This window comes from Adiantum capillus-veneris, chromosome 9 (assembly GCF_014529385.1).
Source record: "Adiantum capillus-veneris isolate H3 chromosome 9, ASM1452938v2, whole genome shotgun sequence".
Taxonomy (NCBI): Eukaryota; Viridiplantae; Streptophyta; class Polypodiopsida; order Polypodiales; family Pteridaceae; genus Adiantum; species Adiantum capillus-veneris.
In genome coordinates, this window is record NC_140939.1 from 81183538 (window position 1) to 81197806 (window position 14269).

The 14269-nt window shown below is 41.0% G+C and overlaps 1 long non-coding RNA gene across 1 annotated transcript in view; it reads right to left on the reverse strand.

Annotated features, from left to right (window-relative positions):
* Positions 1-11482: 11482 nt before the first annotated feature.
* Positions 11483-14269, reverse strand: part of LOC147450722 (uncharacterized) — a 51961-nt gene continuing 49174 nt past the window's right edge. The window contains exon 2 of the long non-coding RNA XR_015189295.1: positions 11483-11735. This is a non-coding gene — a long non-coding RNA (uncharacterized LOC147450722). The remainder of the gene's footprint in view (positions 11736-14269) is intronic.

Here is a 14269-nt window from a genome sequence, read left to right on the forward strand (position 1 = left end):
CTGGCGATTTTGGCTACTCGTATGAGATGTGCAAGTACATGGTGGATCATAAACATCTTCAGCCCAAGTGACATGCTTCTGGGGCCGGTGTCCAAGGCCATACTTTTCAGAACCACCTCGTAATGCTGATCTTACCTTAGCAAGACCATGATGACAACCTTCAGTTGAAACTGCAAGCTCTGGCAGCTCAAGAGGCAAAGAGCCTTTGTTGCCTTCTGCATGTAACGACGAGGAGATCTTTGAAAAATTTCGAGCTTCAAAACTAAAAGCTGTATTTGCCGATCTACTACTGAGCATCGAGGGCATGAATAAGCTCTTAATTAAATCCAAGGGCTCAAAAATAAGATGGATACTTAAAACAGTATGCAAGAAATTGCTTGCAGACAGCAGCGCAGTCGACAGCGCCGAACTTGACGAGGTTACACAGGGCTATAGAGTTGAAAATGGGATCAAGCCACAGTGTCAAAACTTGCTTTGCATGCCAGGGCGACCTGTTTGATGGCGTTTATGATGAGATCTGAGCAGGTCGATGTCCCTTTGTTCTCTTCTAGAAGCAATTGTTCCCGCGGATTCGAGTCGAGCACAAGCGTCAAGGTTGTGGCAGCCGGCCTGGGCTCTGCGGCCTGGGCTCTGATACCATTTGTTGGGGAACAGCTATGGTGGATGCCATCTCATACAAGCCATGGCGAAAGAGGAAGCTGTAGCAAGAGAGTATACGAGAAGGATAGAGCAGATCGACACCAGTAAAAAAAAAAAAAAAAAAAACCACGTTGTATTGTATTGAAAGCCTTACAATATAAAAGGTATAAAAGGTAACCTTGTCATGCATAACTTGGAGTCCAAGTGAAGTCACCTGCATGCTCCATAAAGGGAATTTCACATAGGCTAGACACTCAATATAACTGACCGAGGGCTTGAACCCAACACATTGGGCAATCAAATGATTTATGCCACATCGATTACACATGAGTATCGGCATTGTAGATGTGCTCCCTTGATTGGTATGTACTAGTGTGGAACTAATAGGGCACTCATCTACACGATGTGGGCCCCCACACTCGTAGCATTGAAGAGGTGGTCTCTTGGCAGTGAAATTGATATTTGGCCTCTTGTTGCAAGAGCAGCTCTTTGATAGTAGACAGGTTTGACTTGTCGCCAACAATCTTCCATTTAGTATAAAGGACACTCTTCAAGAGTATCCTCCCATAGGCAATATTAGTGTCTATTCCTTCCTCATAGCCATTGAAACAAGCACTAGATGGCTTGCAACCCATATGATTCACATTGGTGACTCTTGAATGTGGGGGCTACGGTCCTAGTACTGGAGGTGGTAGCGGTGTAGCTTGAACAACATTTTGGGCTCTAGGAACCATATGTTGCAACATTTGTTCAACAGGTGGGGCAAGCATCAATGCAGAAACTCGAGGTGAATCTGTCCAGGCCAAAGGTGGTCTATTCACCATCACACGTTTGAACATTATGCAATCCTTAGCTTGGTGCTCGTACCTACCACATGCATTGCAATTCTCTTTGAATTTTACCATAAATGTAGGACATTCACAAGCACTATGTGGACCAAAGAAAATTGAGCACCATTGTTGTTCCCTTCTTGGATACGTATGATTGTTTTGTGGAGCACGATTATCTCTAAGACTTTCTTGAATGACCTTGGTGAGATCGTCCAAATTCATCTCGGATATCTTTGGCTCTTTAACAATAGTCTTTATGGTCATTGGCCCATGCCCTGATGCTTGCGTGCTACTAGAGTTTGGCTCAGAAGACACTCTTTCACCTACAATTTTTCAATTGTCTTCCAATTTGATTGCATTGGTAGTGATTGTCTCCAAAGTAGTAGTACCTCTAATGACTAGGCCATTATAGATATTTTCATGTTGCAATCCTCGAAGGAATCTATCGAGTAGTTGGTTATTGTTGAAACGCTCATTTAAAGGACAATGAGAGTTTAAGTGATTTAGACGACTGATAAAGCCTCTCACTGACTCGCCTTCCTCATGTTCGGCCTTTTGTAGCTAAGATGCTACACCCCAAAGCACACCTTTTTGTATATACTCTTTTAGGAACAATCTCCGAAGAGTAGGGTAAATCGTTTTCTCCTCTATCCTTAAGGTCATATACCAATCCCCAGCCTTCCCACTCAAAGTCAGGCTTAAAGCATTGCACTTATGTAGTTCATTGTGCTCTCCCAGGGAATCACATACTTGTTCAAATACTTCAATGTGCCTTTGAGCATCTTCATCTCCATCAAATTTTTGCATAAGCTTTGCAATTTGTACCGCTTTACTCCTAGGTTCTCTTTCAGGCGCGTGCCGCATATTCTCCGCAATAGATTGACCTATCATTTGAGCAAATGCTGCCGAATCACCTAGTGAGGAGGTATGGGAGGCACTCCTTCTCGAATCATATGTGGGACAGGGGTGGTTACTGGCCATGGCATATATGTAACCGATGTAGGATATGGAATATGCCTTGGCATAGGTCCACTCGGATAAGAGCTTGAGAATGGCACTCGTGGAGTATATGTTGTCGGTACAATCGGAGGTGTAGGAGCCATGTGTGCATAAGTGGCTACATGCACATATGCTCGAGGCCCAGTGGTAGGTACCACGCCACTAGGTAGCGGTAATGCACTAGCCCTAGAGGCCATAGGTGCATTCTCTATTAGGTTCATCACTGGAGTAGGCGCTGCGGTTTCTCTGCGAGGAGGTTAAGCCAAACTAGGAAAACTTAAGTTTTTGTTCGTGGACTCGGACTGCATTCCAGGAAAAACCACATATGAGGGGTCCATGGGACTCATCATAGGAGTCTCCATTTGTGATAGAGTAGGTTGTTTGGCTTTGCTCTTATCTAGAAATCTCATGGGGCCAGTTGAGGGTACATTTACGCATCAATTTTACCTCTCCGAGTGGATGATGCCATGGAAGACATCACATATCAGTCTTTGTTGTTCCTCAATATTAACAGGGTTAGATGTGCATTGTATAATCTCTATCCACCCTACATGGTAGGAGCGGCCAAAGTATAGATCCATAAACATCTCAGTGTGGAGGTCATATCTCCAATTTTCATTAAGGAATACCCCTTCCAGACTTCACGTGTTAGAGGTCCCTTGTGAGGTGGAAGTAATGTTGCTCCCCGAGGTTTTGCCTTTTGTGGTTGGTGCTTTAGAGGGAACTTCCGAGGGAGGTAGCTCGGTAGGGCCTACATTAAAGGAGGTAGGCAAAATATCCACATGGACACTCTTAGGGGTTGTGGGGTCCATGTAAGATGTGAACATAGAATCTACTTCCCCACCCTCTTCCTACACTTCATTGGCCTCGAGTTCGGAGCGAGTAGCTCTACTAAATGTCTCCATAAAACGGCTAAACATGCTAGCACTAGGTTGTGGAGACCTGGTGGATGCGTGTCCTACTTCCTCAGAGTTTTGTATAGGATAACCTTCCATCACGTTCGAGTCAGAGGAAGATTCACTAGCCACTAGGTGGGGGTCTTGAGTAGTACTACCTTGGGTTCTCGCTAAGAGCCTAGAGCCTACTGTGGAGGGATAATCGTGTAAACAAAGGCACTCTCTATATGCTCATGCTCTAGCACATGACCAGAGCGTAGGTGCATGTGACCTTAACAACCGAGAAGTATTGGTGAGTGCCAATGAAGGCCGCTCCCCTAGTTTTTTTGGGTGCTTTGCAAGCCTATTTTACTCTCAAGGTTTTGATTTTATTTATTTTTTGTCTTTTCTTCTGACCAAGCTAGCTAAAAAACGAGCGTCTCGGTTAGAGGGATGTTGCGTGCTTTACAACCCAAGATTTGGTTACTTTACATCCTCAAAATCCTCAAATGGTCTATTTCTCGTTGGAAACTAGGCTTAAAATAGAAAGTCCAAGGGTGCTACTGTAGAGGGGTGGATGGAGGACTTGTCCCACATGCCCTCACTCCCTCTTGTGGGGGTAGACTTTATATATAGGCTTGGGTCTATACTATGTAATAAGGGCTGAGGACTGAGGCTTGGGCATGGGCTTGGGCATGGGCTTGGGCTTGGGGAATGATCCCAATCCTTCTTTTCATATGCACTTTCCTTGTTTTTTATTTGATTTTTTATTTTTATTTTTAATTTTTAATTTTATAAATCTGAAGATAAGGGCCGCGTTGGTGCGAGCTGTGTATGGTTGTGGCCGCACCTTGAGCAACCGCTCGTGGGCCTTCCAAGATCGAGAATAAACCGTGCGAGACAGAACTAAAACAAAGGCTTGGATAACTTGATTGAACAAAAAAACAGAATAGAACTTAACAAGATAGAACAAAACGTTCCTTGATAGACTTACACCAAAAACACACACATGCACCACCTTTCTCTGAACCATGAAATGCCTTGATGAGACTTTATAAGTCAAAATCCAATGGCAGATGCCATGTTTAATGAAATCTCTCTTTTTCTACTCTCTTCCCTCCCATTTTTTCTCATGTGAAGTAATCGCATGATTGGATTTTATGATTAATAAAATCCACAAATAGTTCGTGTGTGTGTGTGTGTGTGTGTGTGTGTGTGCACGCGCACGCGTGCACACATGCATGTGTTGTACATGTGTTTGGTAAAGGTAAGGAAACAAAGTTAGAGAACATAGCAGAATGTTTCAAAAACAATTTGTCCTAGGTGACCATTAGTATCATAGTCACTATGAGCGTCATTATCACCATTGGTAATACTCATACATGTGCTGACGCCATCGGGCGACCCCAAAACCATCAAGGCCTAAGTGTTGGCACCTTTTGTGAGCTCTAGTAGTGGTTCTTAATACGAGTTTTTCGGGGATTTTCTCAAGATTTCACCAACATGCATTCAAGAACTTATTTGAAAACCCCGTGTTTTTAGATTTCTCATAGATATGCCACACCCTTTCTTACTTTAATCTGTGTATGTCTTCTTTGATTGGTACCCTCGTTAAAGAAGACAGGCTATGGTGGGTGCAAGCAGTGAGGCACCATAGCTAGTGAGAGAGAAGCTATAGAGAGAAGGCAGATGTGCAAACTATAAAAAACAAGGGCTTACATTTTCTTATTTAGAAATCCTTTATAATTAGGCTAGACTTCCATGTGGTGAAAGATTTGATTCTTGACCGGACTTGAAGAAGAAGGGTAGATAGTATTTTAGGAGAGAAGAAGAGGTTCACACGCTAGCAAACAAGGTATGCTTATCAAATAGCCATCCCCTTAAGCTTGACTTTAAGCATTTTTGTGACAAGCACTCAATAATACAGTTCTATAATTTTTTGTTGATGGGAACTTTTCAAATATATCGCAGTGGATCTCTTTAGATTTAACACTTCACACTTTCCTAGGATATATCATGGCAATTCTTAGAGAATTCAACAGGTCACAATTTCTTTCATGTGTCCATCACACATCAATAGATTGATCAAGAGTGCAAACAAAGTTTTTCATTAGGAAAGTCTTACCTCCAATTTATTTTGGTCGGGGCAATGTATAACCCCATACAACTTTTAATAGTCATGGAAGGTTTCAGATGTATAATACATTTTCCCTTGTAGATTTTCATCGCCTCTTTATGTTGTATTTTCAAAACACATGCCATGGGATAATATTCCTTGTAGGCATGCCTATGGCACGTAAGAAGGAAACATATCTAGTGAGGTTATATCATGTTGATAGAATTTTCATATGTTAGAAAACACATAAAAAGTGTGATGCTTGATTCATTGATATGAGTAATAACATCTTGGTGAATTATGATGGTTGTGCCTCAAAATAAAAGATCTGTGTGTGAAGGAGACTCAAGTGTGTGAACACACTTCAAAGCAAAACCATGAACCATTATACTTTGGAAATTAAAAAACGAGAAAACTAATGGTGCAAAGATAAGAAAATAGCAGCACCTTGATTTTGGATGACCCTTTATTCCATCTCTCGTGCTAGAAGGATGATGCAAGGTGAGTGCTTGTATATGTTTTGAAGATATGTGGGACTTGATTTGCATAATGGTGGATGGGCACTTGAGGTATGACATGCCTTTTGTGTGTGAGAAAGAGCCTCTCCTTTGCGCCCAAATTTCTCCACTAAAATCTCAACGGTCACCTTTAGTTGTAGCTAGTGTTTGGGAAAAGCATGTCTCAGCTTAATATGGTGCCACTTTGAAGTTTCAAAAAATGCCAATTGAGAGGAGGAGGGAAAGGACATATCCCATGTCCATTTTGAGGAAGATACTGTAAAATTGGTAGAAATAAGGGAATATCTCATGTAGATTTTGAGGAAAATACTGTAAAATTAGTAAAAACAAGGTCAATTTCTCAAAATTCTCTCTTAGAAAATCCATAAAAAGGAATTATATCTAGTTGGCAAAATGATTTTTACTAAACACTATTGTAGTTGAGTTGGCATTCTGTGTGTGTGTGTGTGCGCGCGCGCACGCATGTGCGTGCAAAAAGACTACAACTTGATGATGGTCCTTGTACTTTGTTGATAACACTATTGATTGCCGCTTGCTACTTCAACTCTCCGGTTTGTACTTGGTTTGAAGAATTAATATTGTGTTATTTGAGTGATTTCCTAGCCTTGGAGCTCACATCGTTTTTCATGTAGAAGCTTCAAATCTACTTCATAGCTCCACAAGCCCATATTGGAAGGGCTTCGATACCAATTGAAGAAGATGGGTTATGATGGGTCCAAATGATGAGGCTCAATAGCTAGTGAGATATGGAGAGTATAGAGAGATTTGAAGAGACAGAAGGCAAATGAACAAACTATAATGAACACAATGTGAGGACTCACATTGGCCTATAGAAGGAGACAGAGACATCTTGAAAGATCTTAAACTTTTAGAAGAAGATCTGTTTAAACACTATTCGTGCTTAACTGTTGAATAAGCTCAAAAAACCCTAAGGTTGGTCTAGTTAAATGAATGTGTGAAGATGGTATTTCACAAAGACATCTTAAAATCTAAAGGTTCTAGTAGAAGATAGGTTTAACAATGCCTATCTATTCATGCTTTGTTGCTAGTAGATAAGCTTTTAAAAATCCCTAAAGTGGGTCTAGTTAAATATGGTGAACTAGAAGATAGGTAACAATGCCTTTCTATTCGTGCTTTACAGCTAGATAAGCTTTAAAAATCCCTAAGAAGGTTGGCATGTGCACAAAAGAAGGAAATGAACCAAGAGCCTTCTTCTAGCAAACAAGAAGCCCGCACTTTGCCTCTAGTTAAAATAGCCCACATGCCGCAGCCAAGTTAAGCCTATTGTGCAATCAACACGCTCCAAGAGACAACATCCTAAGAAGGATTCCCATCAAGAAGTTTATGTGCCTTCATGAGGGCACCACAATTGGCATACATATCCATCAAAGTTCCATGAAGCACATCTTTGTCCACCAATAGCCCCTGACTAACAATCTCGCTGTGACTTCACATGTTTATGAAGGCCAGATCCCTTCAAGGTGCAATGAGTGAATGCGATTGGAGTAAGGTCTTCCCTCTGCATATGGTTGAAACCACCCATAGCTTCCTTGCCAGAGCCATCTTGGGAAAAGGTTGCAATCAACATGCTCCAAGTAATGCCATTCCAAAGATGATGCTCATCAAGAACTTCTCATGCTTTCCCAACAATGCCACAAAATAGCATACATATCACACAAAGCACATCCAAGCATGACGAATAGTCTTCTTTTGATCTGTAGTGTGTTCTACGGACACAAAACCAGTGTCGCTTTCAGGATATTCATCAACCATGAAGATTCAAAAAAAGAAGTGTGTGTGTGTGTGAGTGTGTGTGTGTGTGTGTGAGAGAGAGAGAGAGAGAGAGAGAGAGAGAGTGCACCTCATTCGCCAATTGGTCTGGGAAGTTAGCATAGCGCGATCTGAGATTTGTGAAGCCCATCAAGAACTTCTTGTGCTACTGTGAGGGTACCACATTTGGCACCAATGTGATCCTAAATATGCATCTTTTTGAATAGTAAGCATCTTAGGCTAGGTTCAGATGTTGCGGCTAAACGAAAGGGGCAGAAGCGTGTTCTCATGTGGCATGGAGGCATAGGCAAAGTGAACAGATTCTTTCTCTGGAAACACACTCAAAAACCCCCGCCCCCCTTTTTTTGGGAGAACAAGCTAGGCACCTCAGGCGATGATAAATTTTGAGCGCTTCTTCCACATTGAAAATTTAAAGATCAACAAAATCAATGACGACCGCTAGTGCCACATAGACACTAGCGCTCGAAATTTAACCGCACGGGGCGCCTTGTAGTCAGCGTGACTCGTGGGCTGGAGAAATGAACATGGGCCAGGCAACATGAAGCTTCAACGCCATTGGTTTCTATTATTTACCTTGTAGGAGTAGGAGAGAGAGAGAGAGAGAGAGAGAGAGAGAGAGAGAGAGAGAGAGAGAGAGAGAGTGAGAGAGAGGGAACCTAGCCTCCTACTATTTTGAAGTACCCACTATTGCGTGATTCATTGTGTATACTATTGTGCTCTTATAGAAGTGTGGTGCTCAGCTCAGGTTTGCTAAGAAAACTTTGAATTGTTTCCATTGGATGCAACTCGAAGAGTAGCTCTCAACTTCAATGACAAAGGTTCTATCGATAACATTGCATTGGTTACAACAATCAACAAATGAACTTTGAAATAAAAGGGTACGCAAAAGCCTTTTATTTGTTTACACATGACTAACAAAGCACTAAAACAAACACACTAAAATTTGCACGCTGTCATGGGAATGACACATTCCAACGTATTATAAAACTTTGGGGAGGGCTGTGCAAACTCCCCCATGCAAGGAAACTTGCAAATTTTCCTTTCTTTCATACAGAACAATATTTATTTAAAAAACATTAGTAGAAATGATCTAGAGTATTAATTAACGTAAACTACTTTTCTTATTGTTCTTTTGCGAGGTACATGTATCGAGATGGGGCATCACAATTCCAACGTATCAAACATGGTACCAAGTCAAAAACGACATAACATGCTTTGAAGAAACAAAGGAAAATCTCTCTTTCCCTCTCTCTCTCTCTCTCTCTCTCTCTCTCTCTCTCTCTCCATATTCTTCTTTTTGAAGCTTTTTTATTTGAATGTTGAATTGACACAAGCACAAATTAGTAAACATGTTTTTATACGATTGGCATGAATGATCTTGTCTATTACATTTGGTTCGACTTCAACTCAACACGACTACAACTAACACAACACTTTAGTTACAAACTCATATAAATATTGAGTCCTCTCTCTCTCTCTCTCTCTCAAGCTCAACGAAGGAATCAAATACATGAGTTTCTCAATATCCTTATCATGAGTTTAATGTGAGAAAGTACAACATCTCTAAAACCTATGAAACTATGTCAATGGAACTCTTGGACAAAGACAAAGTTCTAAGTTTGTTTCCTCAATATGTATTAGTAAATCAACGAGAGATTCTTGTTGAAGAAGAGGGCATTGATATTATTGAAAGAGGGAAACAAGAAGAAAGGGAATTTTTTGAACATGGTAAAAACAATCCCAAAGACCTGTAGATATATATATGAGAGAGAGAGAGAGAGAGAGAGAGAGAGAGAGAGAGAGAGAGTTTTGTTGTAACACTATTCATAACAATGTAAATACGTTAAAACAATTTCTCAACAAAGAGAGAGAGAGAGAGAGAGAGAGAGAGAGAGAGAGAGAGAGAGGTGTCAATCAGAGCATATGTATTATGGATCTCAATCTTGAAAAAACCTAGGTAGAGTGTAATCTCACCTTCAAATTTTGAAATTCACCTTTCAAGATAAAATTAGTAGGTGGAAAACCTACAAGATTTTTTTGGCAAACACCTCCTAATTTCGGCCAAAAACATATAAGATTTCCTGCTTCACGATTTTTCAAGCTTTTGGAGAAAAGGTTTTTTCGAGCCTTGATTATGATCTATGAGAGAGAGAGAGAGAGAGAGAGAGAGAGAGAGAGAGAGAGAGAGAGGATTGACAATGAGAGCAAAAGTACATACCAAAATCATTTTGTTTTAAATGTAAACATCCTTATAGCTACCATCTTAGCCTCGAGGCTCAATTATGGATACACATTTTACCCAACATTTTTATTTACTTCAACAACCCCGCTTCCTATCATATTTCACAAAAAAAATGTTTTTCCTCTCCTTCTCGCAAGCAAAAGGCATTGCGCTTCTTAGATTCGCCATCATCTTCTTCCTCACTCTCCTTCTCTTCAAAGTTTCTATGGGTTGTTTTTTACTTTCTTAGATCGATTTCCAAAAGTTGATTCCTTTACAATTCTTCCGGAGTTCCTATTTAGTGAGCATTATGCTTTGTTTTGAGAACTAACTAGGGGTGCCACCTCCACGTTAGTGCTACCTTTTCCATGAGAAACTAGGGGTGCCACCTCGACATGAGTGCTACCTTTTCCATGGGTTACACTCGAAACAAGAGAATCCCCTTTTTGCAACAATTATTATAATACAACTAGAGCCCACCTTAGGCCCATGTCACATTGGGACGGGTGTCCCTCGCTTTTGGTAGTGTGCCTGCCCTTTGTTGCTATTACATTGGGCCTAGTACAAAAGACTGCAGATATCCAACAACGAACCTCCCTTGACCAAGTGGTACGACGCCGGGTTTCTCGCTGCCACTCAGAGTTCAAAACCAATCCCATGCGCTCGCGCCATACCTTTTCGCAGATAGCCTCCCATTTCGAAAGTTGGTCGAGGTGGGAAGGCCGCCCCTCCGACAAACCCACGGGCCAACTTTCACTTTTCGGAGAGCCAATGAGAACGCGCCACTTCAACATGGCCATCCTCCCCCCGCCCCAGTGTCAAGTGTGACACACTTTAGCCACGTCTATATTTGATTATCAAGGTAAAGCCTCTTTGCACATTCCCAATCATTCCATGGTGTTCCATACAAAAACATGGGCACCAAGAGACTTAATAAAATCAAGTGTAATCTTTGCACGTAGATTCACGAGGTTTCCTTCTCCATCAATCAAGTATGGTTAGCAATCTAGCACAGATTGGTAACACATATGTGCCTCCTTAATTCACAAGGAGCATGGTTGACTTCGACGTACATCCATGGAAGTAGCTCGTCGTCTCAAACAATGAAGAGTAGGTTGTCCACTTATTGTCAATATAGCAACTACAAAAGGATGTAAGAGCAGACTCACTAATGTATCAAAATCCACATTCAAAAAGAGTGCGTTGTCTACACAGACTAGTCTTTACCAATTTAGTGTTCAAAACATTTCCAAATTCTATACAAGACAGCACTAAAGAGATTGATAATTACAGAGAGACCTAACATTGCCTCAATTGCGAGAATCAAATAAGGAGGCAAATCACGAGATTCCATACTTATACCATGTGTCCTAATTATACTACTCTGACAACACACATGTTCCAACACATTGTTATACCATGTGTCCTAATTATACTACTCTGACAACACACATGTTCCAACACATTGCTAAAAAAGATTTGAAGAAATACAATAAAGCAAAGAACCAATTTGCAATTAGAAATAGTAAAAGTAACATTTGCAAGACATTACATATTTCCAGAATTCCCAAAGCTTTAGCACCAAAATAGAATGCCACATCCGATGCAACATTAAATTATGACAATGGCCAGTTTGAAATGTAATCAAGGCTGCATTTTTGTTGCCCAATGCACATGCACCAGTGGGACTCTCTCACCTGCCTCTCTCGTTTGGCTGCACCCAGCATAAGACTATAAAAGAGGTATCTGCAAAGAAAATGAACCTCGTCAGGATTGGCTATACATGACATCAGCAACAACTTGTGAATCATACACATATTGAGCTTTTTATAATATTTAATCACAAGTCTCAATCAATTCTCAAGAAACTCATTGGGGACAAAGTTATAAAATGTTCAGTTTGAGGTATTTGGGATACATTCACTTATCTGAAAGCCTTTAATTTCTTTGGACTCTTGCTCTTTTTTCTTGTAGATAAAAAATTCACAAATTGATATTAAGACCACACTAAACCTCTAATTTTTCAAGCATTTTCTACAATCAAACCATTTTGGAAATTCCTTTTTGTAGAATCCAAAGTACATTTTTTGCATTACGCTTACTCAAGAAACATCTTTAACACTGTTTCCTTACACTTGTTATCCTTATGATTCTGTCTCTAAGAGGTACGCAAGCTTCCTCGTTCAACCCAAAGTGGTCCACCTCAAAAAGTGTGGCGCATGGATTACATGCACAAGAGGAGTTTAAAAATGGAAATTCGGAAAAAACAAAGTTAAACGGGGTCACTTTATTCATGGTGAAGTATGAGTGTAAAGGAATTTTATACGTACCCCTTGAATGCATGTGTTATACGTATTTTGGGAAGGTGAAACCCCGAGGTAGACGTAGTTTCATCAAAATTCCAAATCCAAATCCTCTGTTGCCTTTTACTTTTGAATAGAGCAGGTCATCTACACGAGTCATTACAATTTTGCCAGAAATATAGATAGTTTCTGCTTGCTCAAATTTAAACAAATAAGGATGGTTCTCTTTATATATACCTAGTCGAATCCAGGATAAGCGGAGATTCACCCTTGAAGGAAAGTGCAAGGTATAGACCCATGGTAGTCACCCACAAGACAATATAACCATCAGCTCCATCATGATAGTATTGACTAAATCCCCACTAACTGTTGGAATTAGGGTTGCAGAGAAATGCACACAGTTTGGAGAAGACGAAGGAAGCTCAAGGCACACAACTGAGTGTGTGTTACTTAGTGTGCAATGGAAAGATAGATAGCCCTCGAGTGATGGGCGTATATACAATGCACGGGGAAAAAACCTCCTAAAGAGGGAAAAAATGCCCCGGCGGTCCTAGTGTGTTCACACACATCACTACCACATGTATATGGTAACAAATCCTCCCTAGAGTGATGCGGTGAACAAGAGCTGGCACATGAGTAAAGGGAAGTGCCATGCCCTGAGGACATGATTAGTCCACGAAGGGGAGTAAGCCCAAAGCTTTGCGGAAAGCTTCGAGCTTCTCACGAGACATTGCCTTTGTGAAAAGATCTGCAAGGTTGTCTTGTGTTGGCACATAAGCCAAGCTGATCTCCCCTACTGAGAGACTCTCCCTGACATAGTGGTAATGCACCTCAATGTGCTTTGTGCGAGCATGAAAAACTGGGTTCCTCGCAACTGCCAATGCGCTCTGACTGTCAGTGTAGATAGTGTTAGTCGTGTCCTGTCCAACACCCAAATCAGCCATAAGGCGTCTGAGCAATACACACTCAACCGTAGCTGTGAAGACTTCCCTGTACTCAGCCTCACAACTAGAAGTGGCCACAATAGTTACGGCTTTTTATCATGCCATGCTTCATATGGAGTAATAGACTGCGAAGCTTTTGTAGGACACCTGTTAAGTATATAAGTGGCACACATGATGGCCTCAAGCCAAAAAGAATGCGGCAAAGCTTGACTTTTAACCATACATCGTGCCATTTCTGTAAGTCACTTGTTTTTCTTCTCAGCAACACCATTTTGCTGAGGTGTATAAGGCAATGTACATTGGTGTTTTATCCCACGACTAGCCAGAAATGCATTAAATTCATGAGACATATACTCCCCCCCTCGATCGGAACGGAGGGTGCCCATAGTACATTTCGATACATTTTCAGCCATAGCCAGAAATTGTTTGAAGCACATGAAAACTTCGGACTTCGCTTTAAGCGGAAATACCCATGCATGCCTGGAGTAATCATCAATGAAAGTCACGAAGTAAAGATAATTTCCAAAGGACAGAGTTTGCATGGGCCCACAAACATCACTATGTACAAGTTGTAACCTGCATGTGGCCCTAACTGAACCATCCTTCGGAAACTTAGAACGCTACATTTTACCCAAAATGCAGCCTTCACACACATGTTTGACAGGTGCTTCAAGAGGCGGCAAAGAAGCAACCATATCAGATTTTTGTAAACGCAACAAACTGGCAAAATTCAGATGCCCAAAACGTGCATGCCACATTTTTGCATCTGAAACATCCTTTGAATCTGCAACTGCATTTGCAAAATTTTGTCCACACTTGTCATACAAAGTGAGCTTATACAACCCACGCCACAAAAGGCCAGATGCAACAATTTCATCACCAAAACTGAGATCATGAACTGTACATCTGTTATCCACAAATTTGACTACAAGTCCAAGTCTAACAAGTGTAGATACAGACAAAAGATTCTTCTGGATCCCAGATACATAAAGTGCATCAACAAGTGTAAAATAACAGCCATTTGCAGCAGTAA